General features: G+C 55.7%; 6 non-coding genes across 6 annotated transcripts; all 6 read left to right on the top strand.

Annotated features, from left to right (window-relative positions):
* Positions 1–787: 787 nt before the first annotated feature.
* On the top strand, positions 788–877 carry trnay-gua (transfer RNA tyrosine (anticodon GUA)). Its single transcript is given in 2 exon segments — positions 788–824; positions 842–877. It is a non-coding gene; the product is annotated as a tRNA-Tyr (tRNA).
* A 1,152-nt stretch (positions 878–2,029) lies between these two features.
* trnay-gua (transfer RNA tyrosine (anticodon GUA)) lies at positions 2,030–2,119 on the top strand. The gene is given in 2 exon segments: positions 2,030–2,066; positions 2,084–2,119. It is a non-coding gene; the product is annotated as a tRNA-Tyr (tRNA).
* Positions 2,120–3,270: 1,151 nt separating this feature from the next.
* On the top strand, positions 3,271–3,360 carry trnay-gua (transfer RNA tyrosine (anticodon GUA)). Its single transcript is given in 2 exon segments — positions 3,271–3,307; positions 3,325–3,360. It is a non-coding gene; the product is annotated as a tRNA-Tyr (tRNA).
* A 1,152-nt stretch (positions 3,361–4,512) lies between these two features.
* On the top strand, positions 4,513–4,602 carry trnay-gua (transfer RNA tyrosine (anticodon GUA)). Its single transcript is given in 2 exon segments — positions 4,513–4,549; positions 4,567–4,602. It is a non-coding gene; the product is annotated as a tRNA-Tyr (tRNA).
* A 1,152-nt stretch (positions 4,603–5,754) lies between these two features.
* trnay-gua (transfer RNA tyrosine (anticodon GUA)) lies at positions 5,755–5,844 on the top strand. The gene is given in 2 exon segments: positions 5,755–5,791; positions 5,809–5,844. It is a non-coding gene; the product is annotated as a tRNA-Tyr (tRNA).
* A 4,876-nt stretch (positions 5,845–10,720) lies between these two features.
* Positions 10,721–10,810, top strand: trnay-gua (transfer RNA tyrosine (anticodon GUA)). The gene is given in 2 exon segments: positions 10,721–10,757; positions 10,775–10,810. It is a non-coding gene; the product is annotated as a tRNA-Tyr (tRNA).
* The last annotated feature ends 1,721 nt before the right edge of the window (positions 10,811–12,531 follow it).

The raw sequence follows: 12,531 nt of genomic DNA, 5'->3' as shown, positions 1-12,531 counted from the left end.
CCTGAGTCCACCAGCTGCCGCTGCTGCTCCTCCGACAAGTTGGTTGTTTCAGCGAGACAGGCATCAGCAATGTTTGGTCTCAGCCGTCCGACGGATGAGAGAATTTTCTGCACATCCTGGAGCGTGGCTACTCAGGATCCACTGTGGAAGAAGTCAAAGCATGGCCAGCTCACCGACCGGGCGATTAGCTCAAATGGCAGAGTGCATGCTTGAGGTAGTGGGATCAATGCCCGCATTCTTCACTTGCTTTTAAAACTGCAAGTGCACCCACTCACTCAGCTGGTCTGCAGCAGACGGATTACCGTTTGCGTACGCCGCCTCCCTGAGAGTGGTCCCGAAAGATCAAAAGCTTCAAGCGTGAGCGACAGGCAGGTTCTGCTGTTTCAGGGTGCAGCGGAGGAAGAAAGTCGAGCTGCGCAGCGAAGGCAAACGCCTGCGGGTGAAAGTCAGCTCCTTGAAAGGATCATACAGGTGGTGGGTGAGCTGCCTGAGGTCAGCGGGCACGTCCTGGACGTGTTTGGAGGCAACTTGAACCAGTCGGTAAGCTGCGCCCAAACCCTAACCTGACATGTACATGAAGCTGCGAGTCAGGTACTGTACCGGCAGAATCTGGCAGTTTCGGATCAGCACTCAAGACGATTTCTTCATGCCAGCACTGGCCGAAGCTGTGGAGATCAGCCATTTGCTCAGGATCTCCCAGAGTGACAGATTTTCAGGGAGGCAACGGCGTCACATTAGTGGAGGAGTGCGGCAAAGTATCAGCAAGGGAGAGCCACTGCTGGGCTCTCCTTCGATAGCTCAGCTGGTAGAGCGGAGGACTGTAGTGTGTCGCAAATCTGTCATCCTTAGGTCGCCGGTTCAATTCCGGCTCGAAGGAGCCTCGGCTGCTTTTTTGGAAAGAGTGAGCATTCACCAGCACGCGGGCCACAGCAACACAGATGAGCTGAAAACGCGACACCGCTTTCAGGACACATCAGCACACGCCCTTCCCCCTCTGCAACGAGCCAGCTGTCTCCGTGCTGCAGCTGACGGCCAGCAGGGTGCCTTTTTTTCAACACAAACGCATGAAAGCACTTTGTGCTCACTGCAACCAAATTAAGTCTTCTATCAGTCAGGCGGGGCCACCCGACGTCACCTCACGCTCGTGGTGGCTGCGCCAAGGTTGAAGTCGTTTCGACCTCCAATCAGCAATTGCCATCTCCTCAGCACTTCTTTCCTCGTCCATGTGGCCTTCCGCCTCGCCTGAGTCCACCAGCTGCCGCTGCTGCTCCTCCGACAAGTTGGTTGTTTCAGCGAGACCGGCATCAGCAATGTTTGGTCTCAGCCGTCCGACGGATGAGAGAATTTTCTGCACATCCTGGAGCGTGGCTACTCAGGATCCACTGTGGAAGAAGTCAAAGCATGGCCAGCTCACCGACCGGGCGATTAGCTCAAATGGCAGAGTGCATGCTTGAGGTAGTGGGATCAATGCCCGCATTCTTCACTTGCTTTTAAAACTGCAAGTGCACCCACTCACTCAGCTGGTCTGCAGCAGACGGATTACCGTTTGCGTACGCCGCCTCCCTGAGAGTGGTCCCGAAAGATCAAAAGCTTCAAGCGTGAGCGACAGGCAGGTTCTGCTGTTTCAGGGTGCAGCGGAGGAAGAAAGTCGAGCTGCGCAGCGAAGGCAAACGCCTGCGGGTGAAAGTCAGCTCCTTGAAAGGATCATACAGGTGGTGGGTGAGCTGCCTGAGGTCAGCGGGCACGTCCTGGACGTGTTTGGAGGCAACTTGAACCAGTCGGTAAGCTGCGGCCCAAACCCTAACCTGACATGTACATGAAGCTGCGAGTCAGGTACTGTACCGGCAGAATCTGGCAGTTTCGGATCAGCACTCAAGACGATTTCTTCATGCCAGCACTGGCCGAAGCTGTGGAGATCAGCCATTGGCTCAGGATCTCCCAGAGTGACAGATTTTCAGGGAGGCAACGGCGTCACATTAGTGGAGGAGTGCGGCAAAGTATCAGCAAGGGAGAGCCATTGCTGGGCTCTCCTTCGATAGCTCAGCTGGTAGAGCGGAGGACTGTAGTGTGTCGCAAATCTGTCATCCTTAGGTCGCCGGTTCAATTCCGGCTCGAAGGAGCCTCGGCTGCTTTTTTGGAAAGAGTGAGCATTCACCAGCACGCGGGCCACAGCAACACAGATGAGCTGAAAACGCGACACCGCTTTCAGGACACATCAGCACACGCCCTTCCCCCTCTGCAACGAGCCAGCTGTCTCCGTGCTGCAGCTGACGGCCAGCAGGGTGCCTTTTTTTCAACACAAACGCATGAAAGCACTTTGTGCTCACTGCAACCAAATTAAGTCTTCTATCAGTCAGGCGGGGCCACCCGACGTCACCTCACGCTCGTGGTGGCTGCGCCAAGGTTGAAGTCGTTTCGACCTCCAATCAGCAATTGCCATCTCCTCAGCACTTCTTTCCTCGTCCATGTGGCCTTCCGCCTCGCCTGAGTCCACCAGCTGCCGCTGCTGCTCCTCCGACAAGTTGGTTGTTTCAGCGAGACAGGCATCAGCAATGTTTGGTCTCAGCCGTCCGACGGATGAGAGGATTTTCTGCACATCCTGGAGCGTGGCTACTCAGGATCCACTGTGGAAGAAGTCAAAGCATGGCCAGCTCACCGACCGGGCGATTAGCTCAAATGGCAGAGTGCATGCTTGAGGTAGTGGGATCAATGCCCGCATTCTTCACTTGCTTTTAAAACTGCAAGTGCACCCACTCACTCAGCTGGTCTGCAGCAGACGGATTACCGTTTGCGTACGCCGCCTCCCTGAGAGTGGTCCCGAAAGATCAAAAGCTTCAAGCGTGAGCGACAGGCAGGTTCTGCTGTTTCAGGGTGCAGCGGAGGAAGAAAGTCGAGCTGCGCAGCGAAGGCAAACGCCTGCGGGTGAAAGTCAGCTCCTTGAAAGGATCATACAGGTGGTGGGTGAGCTGCCTGAGGTCAGCGGGCACGTCCTGGACGTGTTTGGAGGCAACTTGAACCAGTCGGTAAGCTGCGCCCAAACCCTAACCTGACATGTACATGAAGCTGCGAGTCAGGTACTGTACCGGCAGAATCTGGCAGTTTCGGATCAGCACTCAAGACGATTTCTTCATGCCAGCACTGGCCGAAGCTGTGGAGATCAGCCATTGGCTCAGGATCTCCCAGAGTGACAGATTTTCAGGGAGGCAACGGCGTCACATTAGTGGAGGAGTGCGGCAAAGTATCAGCAAGGGAGAGCCACTGCTGGGCTCTCCTTCGATAGCTCAGCTGGTAGAGCGGAGGACTGTAGTGTGTCGCAAATCTGTCATCCTTAGGTCGCCGGTTCAATTCCGGCTCGAAGGAGCCTCGGCTGCTTTTTTGGAAAGAGTGAGCATTCACCAGCACGCGGGCCACAGCAACACAGATGAGCTGAAAACGCGACACCGCTTTCAGGACACATCAGCACACGCCCTTCCCCCTCTGCAACGAGCCAGCTGTCTCCGTGCTGCAGCTGACGGCCAGCAGGGTGCCTTTTTTTCAACACAAACGCATGAAAGCACTTTGTGCTCACTGCAACCAAATTAAGTCTTCTATCAGTCAGGCGGGGCCACCCGACGTCACCTCACGCTCGTGGTGGCTGCGCCAAGGTTGAAGTCGTTTCGACCTCCAATCAGCAATTGCCATCTCCTCAGCACTTCTTTCCTCGTCCATGTGGCCTTCCGCCTCGCCTGAGTCCACCAGCTGCCGCTGCTGCTCCTCCGACAAGTTGGTTGTTTCAGCGAGACAGGCATCAGCAATGTTTGGTCTCAGCCGTCCGACGGATGAGAGAATTTTCTGCACATCCTGGAGCGTGGCTACTCAGGATCCACTGTGGAAGAAGTCAAAGCATGGCCAGCTCACCGACCGGGCGATTAGCTCAAATGGCAGAGTGCATGCTTGAGGTAGTGGGATCAATGCCCGCATTCTTCACTTGCTTTTAAAACTGCAAGTGCACCCACTCACTCAGCTGGTCTGCAGCAGACGGATTACCGTTTGCGTACGCCGCCTCCCTGAGAGTGGTCCCGAAAGATCAAAAGCTTCAAGCGTGAGCGACAGGCAGGTTCTGCTGTTTCAGGGTGCAGCGGAGGAAGAAAGTCGAGCTGCGCAGCGAAGGCAAACGCCTGCGGGTGAAAGTCAGCTCCTTGAAAGGATCATACAGGTGGTGGGTGAGCTGCCTGAGGTCAGCGGGCACGTCCTGGACGTGTTTGGAGGCAACTTGAACCAGTCGGTAAGCTGCGGCCCAAACCCTAACCTGACATGTACATGAAGCTGCGAGTCAGGTACTGTACCGGCAGAATCTGGCAGTTTCGGATCAGCACTCAAGACGATTTCTTCATGCCAGCACTGGCCGAAGCTGTGGAGATCAGCCATTGGCTCAGGATCTCCCAGAGTGACAGATTTTCAGGGAGGCAACGGCGTCACATTAGTGGAGGAGTGCGGCAAAGTATCAGCAAGGGAGAGCCACTGCTGGGCTCTCCTTCGATAGCTCAGCTGGTAGAGCGGAGGACTGTAGTGTGTCGCAAATCTGTCATCCTTAGGTCGCCGGTTCAATTCCGGCTCGAAGGAGCCTCGGCTGCTTTTTTGGAAAGAGTGAGCATTCACCAGCACGCGGGCCACAGCAACACAGATGAGCTGAAAACGCGACACCGCTTTCAGGACACATCAGCACACGCCCTTCCCCCTCTGCAACGAGCCAGCTGTCTCCGTGCTGCAGCTGACGGCCAGCAGGGTGCCTTTTTTTCAACACAAACGCATGAAAGCACTTTGTGCTCACTGCAACCAAATTAAGTCTTCTATCAGTCAGGCGGGGCCACCCGACGTCACCTCACGCTCGTGGTGGCTGCGCCAAGGTTGAAGTCGTTTCGACCTCCAATCAGCAATTGCCATCTCCTCAGCACTTCTTTCCTCGTCCATGTGGCCTTCCGCCTCGCCTGAGTCCACCAGCTGCCGCTGCTGCTCCTCCGACAAGTTGGTTGTTTCAGCGAGACAGGCATCAGCAATGTTTGGTCTCAGCCGTCCGACGGATGAGAGAATTTTCTGCACATCCTGGAGCGTGGCTACTCAGGATCCACTGTGGAAGAAGTCAAAGCATGGCCAGCTCACCGACCGGGCGATTAGCTCAAATGGCAGAGTGCATGCTTGAGGTAGTGGGATCAATGCCCGCATTCTTCACTTGCTTTTAAAACTGCAAGTGCACCCACTCACTCAGCTGGTCTGCAGCAGACGGATTACCGTTTGCGTACGCCGCCTCCCTGAGAGTGGTCCCGAAAGATCAAAAGCTTCAAGCGTGAGCGACAGGCAGGTTCTGCTGTTTCAGGGTGCAGCGGAGGAAGAAAGTCGAGCTGCGCAGCGAAGGCAAACGCCTGCGGGTGAAAGTCAGCTCCTTGAAAGGATCATACAGGTGGTGGGTGAGCTGCCTGAGGTCAGCGGGCACGTCCTGGACGTGTTTGGAGGCAACTTGAACCAGTCGGTAAGCTGCGGCCCAAACCCTAACCTGACATGTACATGAAGCTGCGAGTCAGGTACTGTACCGGCAGAATCTGGCAGTTTCGGATCAGCACTCAAGACGATTTCTTCATGCCAGCACTGGCCGAAGCTGTGGAGATCAGCCATTGGCTCAGGATCTCCCAGAGTGACAGATTTTCAGGGAGGCAACGGCGTCACATTAGTGGAGGAGTGCGGCAAAGTATCAGCAAGGGAGAGCCATTGCTGGGCTCTCCTTCGATAGCTCAGCTGGTAGAGCGGAGGACTGTAGTGTGTCGCAAATCTGTCATCCTTAGGTCGCCGGTTCAATTCCGGCTCGAAGGAGCCTCGGCTGCTTTTTTGGAAAGAGTGAGCATTCACCAGCACGCGGGCCACAGCAACACAGATGAGCTGAAAACGCGACACCGCTTTCAGGACACATCAGCACACGCCCTTCCCCCTCTGCAACGAGCCAGCTGTCTCCGTGCTGCAGCTGACGGCCAGCAGGGTGCCTTTTTTTCAACACAAACGCATGAAAGCACTTTGTGCTCACTGCAACCAAATTAAGTCTTCTATCAGTCAGGCGGGGCCACCCGACGTCACCTCACGCTCGTGGTGGCTGCGCCAAGGTTGAAGTCGTTTCGACCTCCAATCAGCAATTGCCATCTCCTCAGCACTTCTTTCCTCGTCCATGTGGCCTTCCGCCTCGCCTGAGTCCACCAGCTGCCGCTGCTGCTCCTCCGACAAGTTGGTTGTTTCAGCGAGACAGGCATCAGCAATGTTTGGTCTCAGCCGTCCGACGGATGAGAGGATTTTCTGCACATCCTGGAGCGTGGCTACTCAGGATCCACTGTGGAAGAAGTCAAAGCATGGCCAGCTCACCGACCGGGCGATTAGCTCAAATGGCAGAGTGCATGCTTGAGGTAGTGGGATCAATGCCCGCATTCTTCACTTGCTTTTAAAACTGCAAGTGCACCCACTCACTCAGCTGGTCTGCAGCAGACGGATTACCGTTTGCGTACGCCGCCTCCCTGAGAGTGGTCCCGAAAGATCAAAAGCTTCAAGCGTGAGCGACAGGCAGGTTCTGCTGTTTCAGGGTGCAGCGGAGGAAGAAAGTCGAGCTGCGCAGCGAAGGCAAACGCCTGCGGGTGAAAGTCAGCTCCTTGAAAGGATCATACAGGTGGTGGGTGAGCTGCCTGAGGTCAGCGGGCACGTCCTGGACGTGTTTGGAGGCAACTTGAACCAGTCGGTAAGCTGCGCCCAAACCCTAACCTGACATGTACATGAAGCTGCGAGTCAGGTACTGTACCGGCAGAATCTGGCAGTTTCGGATCAGCACTCAAGACGATTTCTTCATGCCAGCACTGGCCGAAGCTGTGGAGATCAGCCATTGGCTCAGGATCTCCCAGAGTGACAGATTTTCAGGGAGGCAACGGCGTCACATTAGTGGAGGAGTGCGGCAAAGTATCAGCAAGGGAGAGCCACTGCTGGGCTCTTCTTCGATAGCTCAGCTGGTAGAGCGGAGGACTGTAGTGTGTCGCAAATCTGTCATCCTTAGGTCGCCGGTTCAATTCCGGCTCGAAGGAGCCTCGGCTGCTTTTTTGGAAAGAGTGAGCATTCACCAGCACGCGGGCCACAGCAACACAGATGAGCTGAAAACGCGACACCGCTTTCAGGACACATCAGCACACGCCCTTCCCCCTCTGCAACGAGCCAGCTGTCTCCGTGCTGCAGCTGACGGCCAGCAGGGTGCCTTTTTTTCAACACAAACGCATGAAAGCACTTTGTGCTCACCGCAACCAAATTAAGTCTTCTATCAGTCAGACGGGGCCACCCGACGTCACCTCACGCTCGTGGTGGCTGCGCCAAGGTTGAAGTCGTTTCGACCTCCAATCAGCAACTGCCATCTCCTCAGCACTTCTTTCCTCGTCCATGTGGCCTTCCGCCTCGCCTGAGTCCACCAGCTGCCGCTGCTGCTCCTCCGACAAGTTGGTTGTTTCAGCGAGACAGGCATCAGCAATGTTTGGTTTCAGCCGTCCGACGGATGAGAGGATTTTCTGCACATCCTGGAGCGTGGCTACTCAGGATCCACTGTGGAAGAAGTCAAAGCATGGCCAGCTCACCGACCGGGCGATTAGCTCAAATGGCAGAGTGCATGCTTGAGGTAGTGGGATCAATGCCCGCATTCTTCACTTGCTTTTAAAACTGCAAGTGCACCCACTCACTCAGCTGGTCTGCAGCAGACGGATTACCGTTTGCGTACGCCGCCTCCCTGAGAGTGGTCCCGAAAGATCAAAAGCTTCAAGCGTGAGCGACAGGCAGGTCCTGCTGTTTCAGGGTGCAGCGTAGGAAGAAAGTCGAGCTGCGCAGCGAAGGCAAACGCCTGCGGGTGAAAGTCAGCTCCTTGAAAGGATCATACAGGTGGTGGGTGAGCTGCCTGAGGTCAGCGGGCACGTCCTGGACGTGTTTGGAGGCAACTTGAACCAGTCGGTAAGCTGCGGCCCAACCCTAACCTGACATGTACATGAAGCTGCGAGTCAGGTACTGTACCGGCAGAATCTGGCAGTTTCGGATCAGCACTCAAGACGATTTCTTCATGCCAGCACTGGCCGAAGCTGTGGAGATCAGCCATTGGCTCAGGATCTCCCAGAGTGACAGATTTTCAGGGAGGCAACGGCGTCACATTAGTGGAGGAGTGCGGCAACGTATCAGCAAGGGTGAGCCACTGCTGGGCTCTCCTTCGATAGCTCAGCTGGTAGAGCGGAGGACTGTAGTGTGTCGCAAATCTGTCATCCTTAGGTCACCGGTTCAATTCCGGCTCGAAGGAGCCTCGGCTGCTTTTTTGGAAAGAGTGAGCATTCACCAGCACGCGGGCCACAGCAACACAGATGAGCTGAAAACGCGACACCGCTTTCAGGACAGATCAGCACACGCCCTTCCCCCTCTGCAACGAGCCAGCTGTCTCCGTGCTGCAGCTGACGGCCAGCAGGGTGCCTTTTTTTCAACACAAACGCATGAAAGCACTTTGTGCTCACTGCAACCAAATTAAGTCTTCTTGCAGTCAGGCGGGGCCACCCGACGTCACCTCACGCTCGTGGTGGCTGCGCCAAGGTTGAAGTCGTTTCGACCTCCAATCAGCAATTGCCATCTCCTCAGCACTTCTTTCCTCGTCCATGTGGCCTTCCGCCTCGCCTGAGTCCACCAGCTGCCGCTGCTGCTCCTCCGACAAGTTGGTTGTTTCAGCGAGACAGGCATCAGCAATGTTTGGTCTCAGCCGTCCGACGGATGAGAGGATTTTCTGCACATCCTGGAGCGTGGCTAGTCAGGATCCACTGTGGAAGAAGTCAAAGCATGGCCAGCTCACCGACCGGGCGATTAGCTCAAATGGCAGAGTGCATGCTTGAGGTAGTGGGATCAATGCCCGCATTCTTCACTTGCTTTTAAAACTGCAAGTGCACCCACTCACTCAGCTGGTCTGCAGCAGACGGATTACCGTTTGCGTACGCCGCCTCCCTGAGAGTGGTCCCGAAAGATCAAAAGCTTCAAGCGTGAGCGACAGGCAGGTCCTGCTGTTTCAGGGTGCAGCGTAGGAAGAAAGTCGAGCTGCGCAGCGAAGGCAAACGCCTGCGGGTGAAAGTCAGCTCCTTGAAAGGATCATACAGGTGGTGGGTGAGCTGCCTGAGGTCAGCGGGCACGTCCTGGACGTGTTTGGAGGCAACTTGAACCAGTCGGTAAGCTGCGGCCCAAACCCTAACCTGACATGTACATGAAGCTGCGAGTCAGGTACTGTACCGGCAGAATCTGGCAGTTTCGGATCAGCACTCAAGACGATTTCTTCATGCCAGCACTGGCCGAAGCTGTGGAGATCAGCCATTGGCTCAGGATCTCCCAGAGTGACAGATTTTCAGGGAGGCAACGGCGTCACATTAGTGGAGGAGTGCGGCAAAGTATCAGCAAGGGAGAGCCACTGCTGGGCCCTCCTTCGATAGCTCAGCTGGTAGAGCGGAGGACTGTAGTGTGTCGCAAATCTGTCATCCTTCGGTCGCCGGTTCAATTCCGGCTCGAAGGAGCCTCGGCTGCTTTTTTTGGAAAGAGTGAGCATTCACCAGCACGCGGGCCACAGCAACACAGATGAGCTGAAAACGCGACACCGCTTTCAGGACACATCAGCACACGCCCTTCCCCCTCTGCAACGAGCCAGCTGTCTCCGTGCTGCAGCTGACGGCCAGCAGGGTGCCTTTTTTTCAACACAAACGCATGAAAGCACTTTGTGCTCACTGCAACCAAATTAAGTCTTCTATCAGTCAGGCGGGGCCACCCGACGTCACCTCACGCTCGTGGTGGCTGTGCCAAGGTTGAAGTCGTTTCGACCTCCAATCAGCAATTGCCATCTCCTCAGCACTTCTTTCCTCGTCCATGTGGCCTTCCGCCTCGCCTGAGTCCACCAGCTGCCGCTGCTGCTCCTCCGACAAGTTGGTTGTTTCAGCGAGACAGGCATCAGCAATGTTTGGTCTCAGCCGTCCGACGGATGAGAGGATTTTCTGCACATCCTGGAGCGTGGCTACTCAGGATCCACTGTGGAAGAAGTCAAAGCATGGCCAGCTCACCGACCGGGCGATTAGCTCAAATGGCAGAGTGCATGCTTGAGGTAGTGGGATCAATGCCCGCATTCTTCACTTGCTTTTAAAACTGCAAGTGCACCCACTCACTCAGCTGGTCTGCAGCAGACGGATTACCGTTTGCGTACGCCGCCTCCCTGAGAGTGGTCCCGAAAGATCAAAAGCTTCAAGCGTGAGCGACAGGCAGGTCCTGCTGTTTCAGGGTGCAGCGGAGGAAGAAAGTCGAGCTGCGCAGCGAAGGCAAACGCCTGCGGGTGAAAGTCAGCTCCTTGAAAGGATCATACAGGTGGTGGGTGAGCTGCCTGAGGTCAGCGGGCACGTCCTGGACGTGTCTGGAGGCAACTTGAACCAGTCGGTAAGCTGCGCCCAAACCCTAACCTGACATGTACATGAAGCTGCGAGTCAGGTACTGTACCGGCAGAATCTGGCAGTTTCGGATCAGCACTCAAGACGATTTCTTCATGCCAGCACTGGCCGAAGCTGTGGAGATCAGCCATTGGCTCAGGATCTCCCAGAGTGACAGATTTTCAGGGAGGCAACGGCGTCACATTAGTGGAGGAGTGCGGCAAAGTATCAGCAAGGGAGAGCCACTGCTGGGCTCTCCTTCGATAGCTCAGCTGGTAGAGCGGAGGACTGTAGTGTGTCGCAAATCTGTCATCCTTAGGTCGCCGGTTCAATTCCGGCTCGAAGGAGCCTCGGCTGCTTTTTTGGAAAGAGTGAGCATTCACCAGCACGCGGGCCACAGCAACACAGATGAGCTGAAAACGCGACACCGCTTTCAGGACACATCAGCACACGCCCTTCCCCCTCTGCAACGAGCCAGCTGTCTCCGTGCTGCAGCTGACGGCCAGCAGGGTGCCTTTTTTTCAACACAAACGCATGAAAGCACTTTGTGCTCACTGCAACCAAATTAAGTCTTCTTGCAGTCAGGCGGGGCCACCCGACGTCACCTCACGCTCGTGGTGGCTGCGCCAAGGTTGAAGTCGTTTCGACCTCCAATCAGCAATTGCCATCTCCTCAGCACTTCTTTCCTCGTCCATGTGGCCTTCCGCCTCGCCTGAGTCCACCAGCTGCCGCTGCTGCTCCTCCGACAAGTTGGTTGTTTCAGCGAGACAGGCATCAGCAATGTTTGGTCTCAGCCGTCCGACGGATGAGAGGATTTTCTGCACATCCTGGAGCGTGGCTACTCAGGATCCACTGTGGAAGAAGTCAAAGCATGGCCAGCTCACCGACCAGGCGATTAGCTCAAATGGCAGAGTGCATGCTTGAGGTAGTGGGATCAATGCCCGCATTCTTCACTTGCTTTTAAAACTGCAAGTGCACCCACTCACTCAGCTGGTCTGCAGCAGACGGATTACCGTTTGCGTACGCCACCTCCCTGAGAGTGGTCCCGAAAGATCAAAAGCTTCAAGCGTGAGCGACAGGCAGGTCCTGCTGTTTCAGGGTGCAGCGGAGGAAGAAAGTCGAGCTGCGCAGCGAAGGCAAACGCCTGCGGGTGAAAGTCAGCTCCTTGAAAGGATCATACAGGTGGTGGGTGAGCTGCCTGAGGTCAGCGGGCACGTCCTGGACGTGTTTGGAGGCAACTTGAACCAGTCGGTAAGCTGCGCCCAAACCCTAACCTGACATGTACATGAAGCTGCGAGTCAGGTACTGTACCGGCAGAATCTGGCAGTTTCGGATCAGCACTCAAGACGATTTCTTCATGCCAGCACTGGCCGAAGCTGTGGAGATCAGCCATTGGCTCAGGATCTCCCAGAGTGACAGATTTTCAGGGAGGCAACGGCGTCACATTAGTGGAGGAGTGCGGCAAAGTATCAGCAAGGGAGAGCCACTGCTGGGCTCTCCTTCGATAGCTCAGCTGGTAGAGCGGAGGACTGTAGTGTGTCGCAAATCTGTCATCCTTAGGTCGCCGGCTCGAAGGAGCCTCGGCTGCTTTTTTGGAAAGAGTGAGCATTCACCAGCACGCGGGCCACAGCAACACAGATGAGCTGAAAACGCGACACCGCTTTCAGGACACATCAGCACACGCCCTTCCCCCTCTGCAACGAGCCAGCTGTCTCCGTGCTGCAGCTGACGGCCAGCAGGGTGCCTTTTTTTCAACACAAACGCATGAAAGCACTTTGTGCTCACTGCAACCAAATTAAGTCTTCTATCAGTCAGGCGGGGCCGCCCGACGTCACCTCACGCTCGTGGTGGCTGCGCCAAGGTTGAAGTCGTTTCGACCTCCAATCAGCAATTGCCATCTCCTCAGCACTTCTTTCCTCGTCCATGTGGCCTTCCGCCTCGCCTGAGTCCACCAGCTGCCGCTGCTGCTCCTCCGACAAGTTGGTTGTTTCAGCGAGACAGGCATCAGCAATGTTTGGTCTCAGCCGTCCGACGGATGAGAGGATTTTCTGCACATCCTGGAGCGTGG

Source organism: Chiloscyllium plagiosum, unplaced genomic scaffold (genome assembly GCF_037043375.1).
Source record: "Chiloscyllium plagiosum isolate Xiang-an unplaced genomic scaffold, Cpla_swu_hap1 HiC_scaffold_55, whole genome shotgun sequence".
Classification (NCBI taxonomy): Eukaryota; Metazoa; Chordata; class Chondrichthyes; order Orectolobiformes; family Hemiscylliidae; genus Chiloscyllium; species Chiloscyllium plagiosum.
This window is presented reverse-complemented; position numbering and strand designations above follow the sequence as displayed.